Below are 15,891 nucleotides of genomic sequence, written 5' to 3'. Positions count from 1 at the left end.
CTCCCCTATTTTTCGATAATGCAAAGCGTGCTGCCATTCTTTGAGCTTTCTCTGTATACCCCGTTAATCCTGTCTGGTAAGGATTCCACACTTCGCAGCAGTACTTGGAAAGAGGACAGACAAGCGTAATGTAGGCAGTCTCTTTAGTAGATCTGTTGCATCTTCTAAGTGTTCCGCCAAAAAAACGCAGTATTAGGTTCGCCTTCCCCACAATATTTTCTGTGTGTTCCTTCCAATTTAAGTTGTTTGGAATTGTAATTCCTAGGTATTTAGTTGAATTGTGGCCTTTAGATTTGATTGATTTATCATGTAAGCGAAGTTTAACGGATTCCTTTCAGCACTCATGTGGATGACCTCACACTTTTCATTACTTAGGGTCAATTGCCAACCGTACAGTATCTTAACTACATCGTTTTGTGATTCGATCTGCTGATGACTTTACTTGACGATTTACTAGACAATGAACGACAGCATCATCTGCAAACAACCTAAGACGGCTGCTCAGATTGGCTCCTAAATCGTTTATGTAGATAAGGAACAATTTTGTTTCACTCGATGATTCGGTGACTTTCCGTCAGTTACTACGATGTGTGAACAGGGTTCAAAATGGCTGTGAGCACTATGGGACTTAACTTCTGAGGTCATCAGTCCCCTAGAACTTAGAAGTACTTAAACCTATCTAACCTAAGGACATCACACACATCCATGCCCGAGGCAGGATTCGAACCTGCTACCGTAGCGTTCGCGCGTTTCCAGACTGTAGCGTCTAGAACCGGCCAGCTCCTCCGGCCGGCTGTGAACACGAATCCAGTAGCATAATATATTTCATAAACACGCAATTTGATTATAAGCCGCTTGTGAGGTACAGTGCCAAAAACCTTCTGGAGATCTGGAAATACGGAATCAAGTTGAAATCCCTTGTCAATAGCACTCATCACTTCGTGTGAGTAAAGAACTAGTTCTGTTTGACAAGAACGATGTTTTCTAAATCAGTGTTGAATGTGTGTCAATAAACCGTTGTCTTCCAGGTAACTCATAATGTTCGAACACAATATACGTTCCAAAATCCTGCTGCATATCGACCTGACTGATACGGCCCCGTAATTTAGTGGATTACTCCTATTGCCTTTATTGAATGTTGGTGTGAACTAGGCAACTTTTCAGTCTTTAGGTACGTACAGTGTCTTTCGTCGAGCGAGTGGTTATTTATGGTTGTTAAGTATGGGGCTGTTGTATTAGCATACTCTGAAACTAACCCAATTGGTACACAATATTGGCCGGAAGACTTGCTTTTATTGATAAGTGATTTAAGCTGTCACTAATCTGGGAATATGTACTTCTAAGTTACTCATGTCGGCAACTGTTCTTGATTCGGATTCTGGAGTATTTACTTCGTCTTCTTTGGTGAAGGAATTTCGGAAGGCTGTGTTTAGTAACTCTGCTTTAGCAGCACTGTCATCGATGGTATTTCCATTGTAATTGCACACAGAAGGAATTGATTGTGTCTTGCCGCTAGCATATTTCACATACGACCAGAATCTTTTTGGTTTTTGTGGCAAGTTTCGAGGCCAACTATCGTTGTGGAAAATATTATAAGCATCTCGCACCAAAGTCCGCGCTTCGGTAAAGCTTTGCCAATCTTAGGGACTTGGCGTTTATTTAAATTTGGCATGCTTTTTCCGTTGTTTCTGTACTGCTGACGTATCGTGCATTATCGATGTCAGTGGCCGTTCCTCTTGTTCAATCATAGCCTCGTGAAGAGAACATTTCTTTGTCTTCATTCCAATTACAAATACTACTGGTGAGTGTGTAAACAATGTTCTCTTAAACCAGTTGGTAAAACGGTAGATTCCCTTGACAAATATGCGAAGCCAGGATATGATAAAGGTTCGAGTTAGAAAGGGAAAAACATTAGAGTTCAAAAATTAAAGAAGACAACTTTCAAGAAAAATTTGGTTCAGTTGGAACTCACTAGTTAATCCCTCTCGTGAAAGATGCAGCGCTATCACGTTCTGTTGCAGTCTACTTTTTCAGTACAGTTCGAGACGTTTTCAGTTTCTTTCCTTCATCTGCTTAATGATGAGATGTTCTGCAGAAATATGTATCAAAACTGCCTGTGAAACCTCTTAGCGATACCCGTTGGGAAAGCCGAGTAGGTGCATCGGACACTCGTACACACTACATTGAACATATATACGGTGCTGTTTATGAAGGTAATGAAATTCGAAAGTAGATCCTTTAGGTAGAAACAGCGCCACTGGTGCTGCAAGAAAGCTATTTATTGTAGAATCTTAGAACATATTCTGAGTTCAAACATAACGAGTTGTCTCGAACAGAATGATTTGCTCCATGCCAGGAAACGTGGATTTTAAAAACTCCTATCAGGTGATATCCGAGTCGCACTTTTCTCACATGAGATACTGAAAACTTTGGATCAAGGCAGCCAGGGAAACGAAGTATTTCATGATTTCCGAAAAGCATTTGACTCACTATCACATCTACGCTTATTATCAAAACCACTGTTGTATCGGGGTATCAAGCGAAATTTGTGACTGGATTGAGGACTTTTTGAAAGACGTAACAAGTTAACTTGGATGGAGTCATCAGTAGATGCAGAAGCAATTTTGGGTGTGCCAAAGGGCAGTGTGTTAGGACCCTTGCTGTTCATGTTTTATATTAATGACCTTGCGGACAATATTAATAGTAACCTCAAACTTTTTGGAGATGATGAAGTTATCTGTAATGAAGTACTGTATCAAAGAAACTGCATAAATTTTCAGATCTTGGTAAGATTTCAAAGCGGTGCAAGGATTGCCAAATTGGTTGAAATGTTTAGGATTATAAAATGCTGCGAAAAAAAGTAGTGTCCTATGACTTTAGTATCAGCGAATCACAGTTGGAATAGCTTAACTCATAGGAATATGAAATGGGATGAGCACATAGGCTGAATCGTGAGTAAAGCAGGTGGTAGATTTCGGTTTATTGGTAGAATACTGGAGAAATGCAATTAGTCTAGAAATGAGATTGCTTAGAAATTACTCGTGTGACCCATCCTAGAATATTGCTCAAGTGTGTGGGACCCATACCACATAGGACTACCAAGGTATACTGAACGTATATGGAGAATGGGAGCACGAACGGTCACAGGTTTGTTTGATTTATGGGAGAATGTGTCTAAGATGCTGAAGAAACTTAACTGGCAGGTTCTTGAAGATAGACGTAAACTACCCCGAAAAAGCCTACGTACAAAGTTTCAAGAACCGGCTTTAAATGGCCACCCTAGGAATATACTGCAACCGCCTCCCCTACATATCTCTCCCATAGGTATCGTGATAACAAGGTCGGATTAATTACAGCACTCATGGAGGCATTTAAACAATCGTTCTCTCCACGCTCTATATGTGGATGGAAAGGGAAAAGACCCTAATAACTGGTACCTTCTGTGCTTCTGTCATGCACTTTCTAACATTCTGCCTGGTGTCTGTTTCTTCTATATCGTGTCTCCCTACCACTTTCGCGCAACGACGCTCTGAGCGTGTTTTTTTTAGGGAATTGACTAGTTTGAACCTGGGACCTGTTGCTGGTAAGGAGACGCCAGACCACACATGACATGTAGATTTCAGAAGAGTTCAGTGAGACTAGCGATGATATAACCAAATACTTAATGATTTCAGCGTCAGCTCCACTGCACTCCCTGTAAAAGAATCTTAATATTAACTAAATTTAGTGGAAGGGGTTCAAGGCTTTCCTATTTTTAGTTAGCTGGTAAAATAACATCGAAAAAGGAGTTAAGTTTACCACTGGAAATTTTATTCTACTCACAAAACATCGTTTATAAATTGCACTATTGATAAAAGGAAATGTTTTAATACAGGATGGTAAAAACCAACTGCGTTCAACAAAAATGTGAACGAATATTCCATGAATGGGTTTCCAAGTTCTACAATGGATCGAAGGATGACCTATGCCATATCACATCTATAATACAGGTTTAAATTAAGTTTCACAAAAGAGAAAACTATCAAAATGGTCTTTAATTACTCATCTAACTTGTCGTAAATTACATAGTGGCTGATGTGGCTTCTCAATAACTATATAACAGAAAAATCATCACGTTTCAGATTTTTACTTCAAGTGGCAAATGTGAACACCATGAGCTTTAATTGACGATCGACACTAGTATTACGTAAAAAGGGGATGTAACAGATGAGACTTCTGCAGTTCTGAGTGAAGCCTTATGCGCTAAAAATGCGGCATCGCGTGCGTTCATTACCTTGTCGGTGTTCGTCAGGGGGCAGCGGCCAGCGCAGCTCCGCTCACCTCGCTGTCTCGGAAGCAACTCTCACCTAACTTCTCCTTGCTACAATTTACCGAAATTGGTTTACAAAAACTATCCGGCTGTGATTTCATCTGACCAATCCGGGTCTCAATGTTAACCTTAAGCTCCGCCTACAAAATTCTGTCTATCCAATGAGAAACATTATACTTTTCGTGGTGGGGCAATGTTTTTAAAGTCTGCAACGTAACAGAGACGCGAAAAAGTCTCACGCTAAAACTTGCAGCTGGTGTGCTCCTTTAGTGTTATCGTAAGATCTATACTGTTCTTCTGGAGGGCTCTATCTTTTAACATGGGCTGGGGGGGGGTCCTGACGTAACAGAGACGCGAAAAAGTCTCACGCTAAAACATGCGGCTGGGGTGGCCCTTTTTGTGTTATCGTGAGATCTATACTGTTCTTCTGGAAGGCTCTAGCTTTTAACATGGGCTGGGGGGTGGTCTTGACGTAACAGAGACGCGAAAAAGTCTCACGCTAAAACTTGCGGGTGGTGTGGTCCTAGCGGTTAGCTGGCGACGTGGGTGTCCGTCCGTCCCTTATCGTAGGGCCTTCCAGCTTAACACGGTTCTGCTCTCGGCTCTGTTCTCGTTTCTCCCCTTGCAACAGCGTCTGTCTCACGGTGGGAAGGTATGACATGCATTTAGGCATTCTTGTGTTATTCTGTGGTATTCCATTTGCTCACTCGTTACTCGTATTACTTTGGTTAATTTAATGTCACGATTTATTCGGAGCTATGTGACATACTACTGGATTTGCTTATGATGTCAGGGTTTTCATGGAAGGTGTTGGATTTGCCCGACACCTTACAACTTCACAATGGTTTTGCACAGTCATCATCATCATCTCAGCCTTTTCCCACGTCATGTGGGGTCAGCGTTGCCTTGCTGGATCCTTCTCTTCCATAAATCCCCATACATTGCTTCTTCTCTGAGCCATCATGTCTCCCATAGGTCACCTGCTATCTTGTCTTTCCATATCAGTTTCGGCCTTCCTCTCCTACTTGATCCTTCAATTTCTAGGTCTTCAACTCTTCTCCTCACGTAGTGCTCCCCTCCTCTCTGCACATGTCCATACCATCTTAGCCTACTTTCTTGGATCTTCTTCGCTATGGGCCCTGAGGTGTCACCGCCAGACACCACACTTGCTAGGTGGTAGCCTTTAAATCGGCCGCGGTCCGTTAGTATACGTCGGACCCTCGTGTCACCACTATCAGTGATTGCAGACCGAACGCCGCCACACGGCAGGTCTAGAGAGACTTCCTAGCACTCGCCCCAGTTGTACAACCGACTTTGCTAGCGTTGGTTCACTGACAAAATACGCTCTCATTTGCCGAGACGATAGTTAGCATAGCCTTCAGCTACGTCATTTGCTACGACCTAGCAAGGCGCCATTACCAGTTACTATTGATACTGAATCATGTACAATCAAGAGCGACGTTCACCATTAATGGATTAAAGTTAAGTATTCCACCAGCTACGTCCGTTTTTCTAAATTCTAATTTCCTTGACCTGTTCCAGACCTCACGCCAGCCTGCGTGAGCTAAAACACGTGCCTTTCGGCTTCCTCTAGTAACACGGTGTTGGCTCTCCTGCCAACCCACAACAGGCCCCACTTTCACTGTTCCCCTGATGTACTCATTCCTTAGTCTATCCTTTCGTGTGACCCACTCATCCGCCTTAACATTCTCATTTCTGCCACTTCCATCTTTTTTGCTCTTGGGCTCTTGTAACTGGCCAAGTTTCTGCGCTATGCACCATCGCAGGCCTCACCACAGACTTGTAAAGCTTTCCTTTCATTCTGCAGCTAACCCCCTTATCACACAGTACTCCGTTCAGTTTCCTCCAGTTCATCCACCCACTATTTGTCCTGTGCTGTACTTCTGCCTCCAGTCCTCCATCACTTTGCATGTCAGAGCTTAGGTATTCAAATTTCTTGACCAGCGTCAGTTGTTCTCCTTGCAGGTTAATACATAGACCTTTGGCATCCTTCGTAGACATAGACTCTGATTTCACCCTGCTAATTCTCATTCCCCTTTCCTCTACAGCTTTTCTCCACTGTTCAAGCTTGTCTTGAAGTGCCTCATGGGTGGGTTCACAGATTAAAACATCAAGCATCTTGCTTCAAGGTGCCTCTTTTTTCACATCTTTGACTAGTTCATCCATGAGAAGGTCAAAGAGATATGGCCTGAGAGCAGATCCCTTCACCGTCGTGAAGGAAATACCTTTGTTGCACCTGCACTGCCCATGACTTGTGTCATTGCACCTTCATACATGTCTTCTATCACCCTGATATAGTTTCCTGGCAAGCATTTACTTCTCAGACATCTCCATATCTCTTGCCTCGGCACTCTGTCATATGCCTTCTCAAGATCGATAAAGGCCGTATGCAGTTCGGCTTGTACTTCTCTGTCCCGCTTTCCCAGATCTTCATTGTGTGAGAGATCAGTTTTATCCTTCTGTAATTGCCACAGTTTTGAATATACCCTTTCCCCTTATATTTGGAAACCAGTATTCAGCCTCCGTGGTCTAGGGGTAGCGTCTTTGATTCATAATCAAAACGTCTTCGGTCCCGGGTTCGATCCCCGCCACTGCCTAAATTTTGATAAATAATCAACATTGGCGCCCGAAGACTTCCGGCATAAGAAGTCAGCCTCACTCTGCCAACGGCCTTGTCAAAGAGGGCGGAGGAGCGGATAGAGGTTCAGGGCACTCTCTTGTCCGAGGGGTGGGAAATTGCCATTAAAGGCGGAAGAATCATCAATGATCAACAACATGAGGATGCAGGAGGCAATGGAAACCACTGCATTAAAGACACGTAACGTGTATTCACAGGACATGTGGCCTGTATTTGAAGACGTGTCATGATGATCTCTCCATTGGCAGAAGATTCCGGAATAGTCCCCCATTCGGATCTCCGGGAGGGGACTGCCAAGGGGGAGGTTACCATGAGAAAAAGATTGAATAATCAACGAAAGGATAACGTTCTACGAGTCGGGGCGTGGAATGTCAGAAGCTTGAACGTGGTAGGGAAACTAGAAAATCTGAAAAGGGAAATGCAAAGGCTCAATCTAGATATAGTAGGGGTCAGTGAAGTGAAGTGGAAGGAAGACAAGGATTTCTGGTCAGATGAGTATCGGGTAATATCAACAGCAGCAGAAAATGGTATAACAGGTGTAGGATTCGTTATGAAGAGGAAGGTAGGGCAGAGGGTGTGTTACTGTGAACAGTTCAGTGACCGGGTTGTTCTAATCAGAATCGACAGCAGACCAACACCGACAACGATAGTTCAGGTATACATGCCGACGTCGCAAGCTGAAGATGAACAGATAGAGAAAGTGTATGAGGATATTGAAAGGGTAATGCAGTATGTAAAGGGGGACGAAAATCTAATAGTCATGGGCGACTGGAATGCAGTTGTAGGGGAAGGAGTAGAAGAAAAGATTACAGGAGAATATGGGCTTGGGACAAGGAATGAAAGAGGAGAAAGACTAATTGAGTTCTGTAACAAGTTTCAGCTAGTAATAGCGAATACCCTGTTCAAGAATCACAAGAGGAGGAGGTATACTTGGAAAAGGCCGGGAGATACGGGAAGATTTCAATTAGATTACATCATGGTCAGACAGAGATTCCGAAATCAGATACTGGATTGTAAGGCGTACCCAGGAGCAGATATTGTGGTGTCCCCGCCAGACACCACACTTGCTAGGTGGTAGCTTTTAAATCGGCCGCGGTCCGGTAGTAGACGTCGGACCCGCGTGTCGCCACTGTCAGTGATCGCAGACCGAGCGCCACCACACGGCAGGTCTAGAGAGACGTACTAGCACTCGACCCAGTTGTACAGACGACTTTGCCAGAGGGGGATCACTGACAATTACGCTCTCAATTGCCGGGACGATAGTTAGCCTAGCCTTCAGCTACATTTGCTACGACCTAGCAAGGCGCCATCACCAAGTTATATTGAGATGATAATACTGTATCAACAAGACCAATGTTCACCAATTGTGGATTAAAGTTAAATATTCCAGCAGCTACGTACTTTTCTTTATAGCATTCATTACGTATCCTGTTTCAGACCTCACGCCAGCCTGCGTGAGTTTAAGCGCGTGCCTTTCGGCTTCCTCTCATTGTGTCTAGGCTGTCTTGCCTAGACACAACAGATATAGACTCAGATCACAATATAGTAGTGATGAAGAGTAGGCTGAAGTTCAAGACATTAGTCAGGAAGAATCAATACGCAAAGAAGTAGGATACGGAAGTACTAAGGAATGACGAGATACGTTTGAAGTTCTCTAACGCTATAGATACAGCAATAAGGAATAGCGCAGTAGGCAGTACAGTTGAAGAGGAATGGACATCTCTAAAAAGGGCCATCACAGAAGTTGGGAAGGAAAACATAGGTACAAAGAAGGTAGCTGCGAAGAAACCATGGGTAACAGAAGAAATACTTCAGTTGATCGATGAAAGGAGGAAGTACAAACATGTTCCGGGAAAATCAGGAATACAGAAATACAAGTCGCTAAGGAATGAAATAAATAGGAAGTGCAGGGAAGCTGACGAAATGGCTGCAGGAAAAATGTGAAGACATCGAAAAAGATATGATTGTCGGAAGGACAGACTCAGCATACAGGAAAGTCAAAATAACCTTTGGTGACATTAAAAGCAACGGTGGTAACATTAAGAGTGCAACGGGAATTCCACTGTTAAATGCAGAGGAGAGAGCAGATAGGTGGAAAGAATACATTGAAAGCCTCTATGAGGGTGAAGATTTGTCTGATGTGATAGAAGAAGAAACAAGTGTCGATTTAGAAGAGATAGGGGATCCAGTATTAGAATCGGAATTTAAAAGAGCTTTGGAGGACTTACGGTCAAATAAGGCAGAAGGGATAGATAACATTCCATCAGAATTTCTAAAATCATTGGGGGAAGTGGCAACAAAACGACTATTCACGTTGGTGTGTAGAATATATGAGTCTGGCGATATACCATCTGACTTTCGGAAAAGCATCATCCACACAATTCCGAAGACGGCAAGAGCTGACAAGTGCGAGAATTATCGCACAATCAGCTTAACAGCTCATGCATCGAAGCTGCGTACAACAATAATATACAGAAGAATGGATAAGAAAGTTGAGAATGCGCTAGGTGCCGATCAGTTTGGCTTTAGGAAAAGTAAAGGGACGAGAGAGGCAATTCTGACGTTACGGCTGATAATGGAAGCAAGGCTAAAGAAAAATCAAGACATTTTCATAGGATTTGTCGACCTGGAAAAAGCGTTCGACAATATAAAATGGTGCAAGCTGTTCGAGATTCTGAAAGAAGTAGGGGTAAGCTATAGGGAGAGACGGGTCATATACAATATGTACAACAACCAAGAGGGAATAATAAGAGTGGACGATCAAGAACGAAGTGCTCGTATTAAGAAGGGTGTAAGACAAGGCTGTAGCCTTTCGTCCCTACTCTTCAATCTGTACATCGAGGAAGCAATGATGGAAATAAAAGAAAGGTTCAGGAGTGGAATTAAAATACAAGGTGAAAGGATATCAATGATACGATTCGCTGATGACATTGCTATCCTGAGTGAAAGTGAAGAAGAATTAAATGATCTGCTGAACGGAATGAACAGTCTAATGAGTACACAGTATGGTTTGAGAGTAAATCGAAGAAAGACGAAGGTAATGAGAAGTAGTAGAAATGAGAACAGCGAGAAACTTAACATCAGGATTGATGGTCACGAAGTCAATGAAGTTAAGGAATTCTGCTACCTAGGCAGTAAAATAATCAATGACGGACGGAGCAAGGAGGATATCAAAAGCAGACTCGCTATGGCAAAAAAGGGATTTCTGGCCAAGAGAAGTCTACTAATATCAAATACCGGCCTTAATTTGAGGAAGAAATTTCTGAGAATGTACGTTTCGAGTACAGCATTGTATGGTAGTGAAACATGGACTGTGGGAAAACCGGAACAGAAGAGAATCGAAGCATTTGAGATGTGGTGCTATAGACGAATGTTGAAAATTAGGAGGACTGATAAGGTAAGGAATGAGGTTCTACGCAGAATCGGAGAGGAAAGGAATATGTGGAAAACACTGATAAGGAGAAGGGACAGGATGATAGGACATCTGCTAAGACATGAGGGAATGACTTCCATGGTACTAGAGGGAGCTGTAGAGGGCAAAAACTGTAGAGGAAGACAGAGATTGGAATACGTCAAGCAAATAATTGAGGACGTAAGTTGCAAGTGCTACTCTGAGATGAAGAGGTTAGCACAGGAAAAGAATTCGTGGCGGGCAGCATCAAACCAGTCAGTAGACTGATGACCAAAAAAATTCTGCTTCTCCACGCAGAGCGGCCTGAGCTAGTGAGGTGTGCACATCGCTGCCGTGCGCGCTACGCTTACTCGGCCGTTGTGAGCTCGTGAAGAAGTTATGTGCTGTGGGCGCCGCGGGAAGTAAATTGTCTTGTGTTGCTTTCACAACGCCAGCAGATTATCGTGTTATGCGCCCCACAGGATGGGAAGGAAGTACGCGCAGAAAACCTGCTGCTACGAAGGGTCCTTCGGTTGTGCAACTCACTGAGTCTGCCAACCAAGCAAGGAAGTCCAGAGAAGACGAGTCGCAGCCTGTCCCCCCTTTGTACGTCAAGTGCAAAGGCAGGTGGACGCTGTTAGACTTAATGACGAATTGCGCCAAGAACGAAGTGGTCTACGAGTCTGTCGACACAGACTCGCTGATCTGCGTTCGGGCCGCAAACGTGGCCGACCACAGGGCGATCAAGGTCGCTGTGGCCGACCACATTGTCGACGCGCCGCCAGGGCGTGAGAAGGCACCTTCCGCTGGAAGGAAGAAGACGACCAAGGCACTCCTAAGGGGGTTACCTCGGTGCTGTGACGAGGCAGCGGTCCGGTTCAAAAATGGCTCTGAGCACTATGGGACCTAACTGCTGAGGTCATCAGTCCCCTAAACCTAACTAACCTAAGGACATCACACACATCCATGCCCGAGGCAGGATTCGAACCTGCGACCGTAGCGGTCGCGCGGTTCCAGACTGTAGCGCCTAGAACCGCTCGGCCACCCCGGCCGGCCAGAAGCGATCCGGGAAGGGCTGCTGCGAGCCGGGTTTGGTAATGCAACCGCAAAGTTGCACAACCGGACCAACAAGTAGAGGGCGCCGCTCTATGCCGTGACCGTGCGATTGGCCGACGGCGAGAGCGACATCTTCGGCTTGCGGAAGTTGCTGGGCTTCGCGGTTACGACAGAAACTCTCCCGACCGTCATGGACCCCCAGCCCCAGTTCTTCAGGGGCCAGGGCGAGGGTCATGTCGCGAAGTATTGCCGCAACGCGGCGCGGTGGGTCAAGTGCTTCGGCGAACACGACAACCGCGCCTGCGACCGCGGCAGTAACGTTCTGCCGAGTTACGTCCGGTGTGGAAGCCTGCACGTCGCCAGGTTGCGCGGCTGTCCTGTTTTCTCAAGCCGCAGCCGTGCCGAAGACGGCGAAGCGGCCACGGCCGCACCGACACAGTGGAAGAAGAGAAGACGACGTCAGCAACGACATAGGGCGCAGACCAGCCCGACCCAGCTGAGGAACAGCGCAGAAGCAAGCTCCACCTGCCAGGAGTGGGGACGACCGCGCGTCCCCGAGAACTGTGGCCTCGACCACGGCACCGCCGTGAAGGAGACCACTGCAGCCCTCAAAGCTGTCATGGCGGCATGGAGGGCTACTTTCGCAGCCGCCGTGGCTGCAGAGAAGGAAGAGGCCTTGAGGCAACTGCATGCAGTCTTCGCCCAAGGCCTCCGTGCAGCAGGAGGGGTTCGAACCCCTGTGAACACTCCTGGTGTAAAGAAAACAACCGCCGCCCCAGCGGTATCGGCGGCCAAAAAGGCAGGCACCATCGCGCAAGCGCAAGTGAACGGCGTGCGTTTCTCCGATGCTGATGCGGCGCAGCTCACCGAGCAAGCAGAGCTGCTCGAGGCTCAGCTGCGGCAGAGCTGCAGCATGCAGTAGCGGAGGACGCGGGCTGCCGCAGTTCAGCAGCAGCCTGGTGAAATTGTGCCAAGTCACTGACGACACGGCACAGTAGAGGGCGTAATGGCAACGCATGCGTTGCCGCACTGAATTTCTTTGTTACAGGGACGAAGCCACTGCAGAAGACCCGGGAGGATCAACAAGAGACCAGCTGCAGCACTCGGACTGACCCAGCTATAAAGAGCACGCAGCAACATAGGTAACGATGCACGATAACTCACACTAACATAACTTCACCTTGATGCACTTTCGCAGCTAGCAAGCCGCTACTGGCCTTACTACCCGTCCTACTGTCGCAGTGGTTTTTTCCCTTGGCGTTTGCCTTGGCACATTCTTTCCTCTGCCCTTACAACCGCTACCCTTCGATCTCTTTCGTCCACTTTCTATCTTCTTATGGACCATGTAAATGAGTAATCTTACCCAGACGCATTAATAACATCACAGCCCGCATCCTGTGACTTCTGACTCAAAAATCAAAAATGGTTCAAATGGCTCTGACCACTATGGGACTTAACAGCTATGGTCATCAGTCCCCTATAACTTAGAACTACTTAAACCTAACGACATCACACAACACCCAATCATCACGAGGCAGAGAAAATCCCTGACGCCGCCGTGAATCGAACCTGGGAACCTGTGCGCGGGAAGCGAGAACGCTACCGCACGACCACGAGCTGCGGACTTCTGATTCAAAAACTAACATGTTATAGGGAGGTGACAGTAGAACTTTTGGTTTGGTCACCACGTCGGTGTGGGCGTGGAGGGGCCCCATCCTTTTAAAATGCTTCTCCACGAATGCTGCATTCTTTCTTCTTTCCAGATCTTCTGATTAGATGTTGGAGAATATCAGTTTCCTGGTCTCCCAGACTTATCAATGCTTATATTGGGATTTGATCTGCCCGTAGGGCCTTCCCATTTTTCATTTTCTTCATCGAGTGTTTGACTTCTTCCCTACTGATACTCTGAGTCATTCCTTCATTTATATCTCCATCCTCATACTTCTCTTGTACATTTTCCTCATTCAATAGCCTTTCGAAGTACTCCCACCACCCATTCAACATTTTCGTGTAATACTACACCTGATTCATCCTTTATCTGCCTCATTGGTGTTATCACCTTGCTGTAGCGATCCGCAGGTGTTGCCTGCCGTCCCTTTTCTTTCCATTTTCTTCCATTGCCTCAACCCTTGCTTTTGCCACTGTTCTTTTTGCCACGTTTTTGCAGTCTTGCAGGCTTCCCTATCCTCCTGTCTTCCTGTTGTTCCATTGATTTGCATCTTTCTTCACTTTTATCGCTTTCTGAACCTCCTCATTCCACCACCATGCCTCCTTATCTTTTGGTGTCCCTTTCCTGTTGTTACACCCAGCACATTTTTTTCCAGCTTTTGTAATTACATTGCGATTATAACTCCACCACTCCTGTACATCCTCTGGTAATTTCACTTCTGTTCATAATGTTTCCTTGAGTTTCTCTCGCAACGCCTGATCTCTCAGTTTTCACCACTTTATTCTTCGTCTCCTCGCTTGTTACATTTACTTCTTTTCCCCACTACCATTTCATAATCGGCCACTACGAGTTTTTGTTGCGCAGCCACACTTTCACTGTGTATAACCTTGGTATTCTTTATTTCCTTTACGTGTTTCCTTCAGGACAACAAGTAATCTAACCGACTTGTATGGTCACCGCTCCTGTACATTATAAGTTGTTCTCTTCTACTATTGAAGTAGGTATTGACGATCATTAGGTCATTTGCACAGTATAGACTTATATGTGGTAGACATAGTGCAGTCGATCTAGATGAAAGTACTGGCAGTTTTTTGAAGATGATGAGATCGGAAAGGGTTTTAATAGTATGATAATGAATGGGTTCGTTGTTCGCAATCGAGATACATCGCACGCAGAGGTGCACGCACTAACGCACAAGAACTCCACATTACTCATTTTTATTTACACCTAATGAAACAACGATTTGCGTCGGTTTTTGGAGCCATAAATTTTGATTCATTGCGATATATGTTCATCACTGTTCTGCAATTGTCAATAGGCACTATATTCTATTTAATTTCTCAAATTAAATGCATTTTTGTGTACGGACTGCTCAAAATATTCTTCTTGTGTCTCTTTACATTTATCTATTGGAAGGTTAGGATCTTACGTCATTGTTCTCTCCAGGAATGAAGAGTTTTCAGTCCTAATACGACAAGTCATCTGCAAAATAACGAAAAAAATTGTCAATTTTAAACCAAAGAGCATTTATTTGGTTACAAGAGGACTTATATCTGGCACACACGTGTCGTGTTGCGTATTCTACTGCTCTATACACTTGAAGAACCAAAATACGAGGTCCTGTTTTTCTTCATCTTCACGTACTTATATGTTAAAGACAATAGACGCTCGGATGTTACACCCTTTTATTCAGTCAGATAGTTCGAACAAATTGTGAAATGGCATATGTTTTCACCTCACATATTTTCTTTTTGCAAAAAAAAAAAATGTGTGTTTTGTATCAACATCGTCGGCTGTTGTTTGTGAGAATTTTAGAAGGAACAATAAATTCTCAAGACATGCAGGCACCTCCTTGCACAAAGAGCAGACCGGAAAAGTCATAATAATAAAAAATGATATTGGTATAATAAAAAATTAACCTTTCAAAACCCAAAAAATATGTAATTTTAGAAAAGCTGAAACAGCGCATCAGATTTACCACTTTTTGTTATAGTAAGAATAACTTAGCCGTTGCGAATTATTAATCTGTATTTTAGCGTAAAACTTGCTAAAAATGTTGTGGAATATCCATTTCGTGGACCCGATTTACTGATGGCGAAGCGAACATACGGAAACCTTTGTAATCGACCAGTACGGTCGGGAGCACTGTGAACATCCAACTGGCGGACGGTATCGGTCGACGTCTATCGAAAATAATATGACGACCTATGTTGGTTGCACTGTGATCGTACCCTTAAATATGAATGTATTACATTTTTTACATTAAGCAAAGGTTCATATTCGCGGCCACACTGGTCTAGTGGCTCGCGCTCCTAACTACTAAGCCTAGGGGTTGCAGGTTCGAATCCCGTGGGTAAACGTGGATGTGATAACCACGAGCATTTATGCCAATAGCATGGATTTTTTCATATATTTAACTACCTTTATTACGCTGTCTAGTGGCCATAGCGCAAGCTTCGGCTTAGTTTGGAAGTAGAGATGGATGGTGTGATTGTTGAAATATTTGTTTATTATCTTTTCTTTCAGGTACATAATAGCTTCTGTGAGACTAAATACCACCTGGGAATATTTTTGAAAAAACAAAGATAAAGCAACTTGTAACGAATGTAGCAAATCACTGTCTCGGGTAGTGCCTTATCAATAAAACAGACCAATACAAATATTAAAAATAGCTCGGATGAACGTAGATGTTCATGAGCCTAGACCTTCCTGTTCAACGTCAGATGCAGATATCGAAAATGCATCCTCAAAAAAGATGATGATTTTTGGGATTGACGTGATAAATTGCATTGCCTGTCGCAAATGGT

This window comes from Schistocerca piceifrons, chromosome 2, assembly GCF_021461385.2.
Source record: "Schistocerca piceifrons isolate TAMUIC-IGC-003096 chromosome 2, iqSchPice1.1, whole genome shotgun sequence".
NCBI classification, from domain to species: Eukaryota; Metazoa; Arthropoda; class Insecta; order Orthoptera; family Acrididae; genus Schistocerca; species Schistocerca piceifrons.
Note: the sequence above shows the minus strand (reverse complement) of the source record.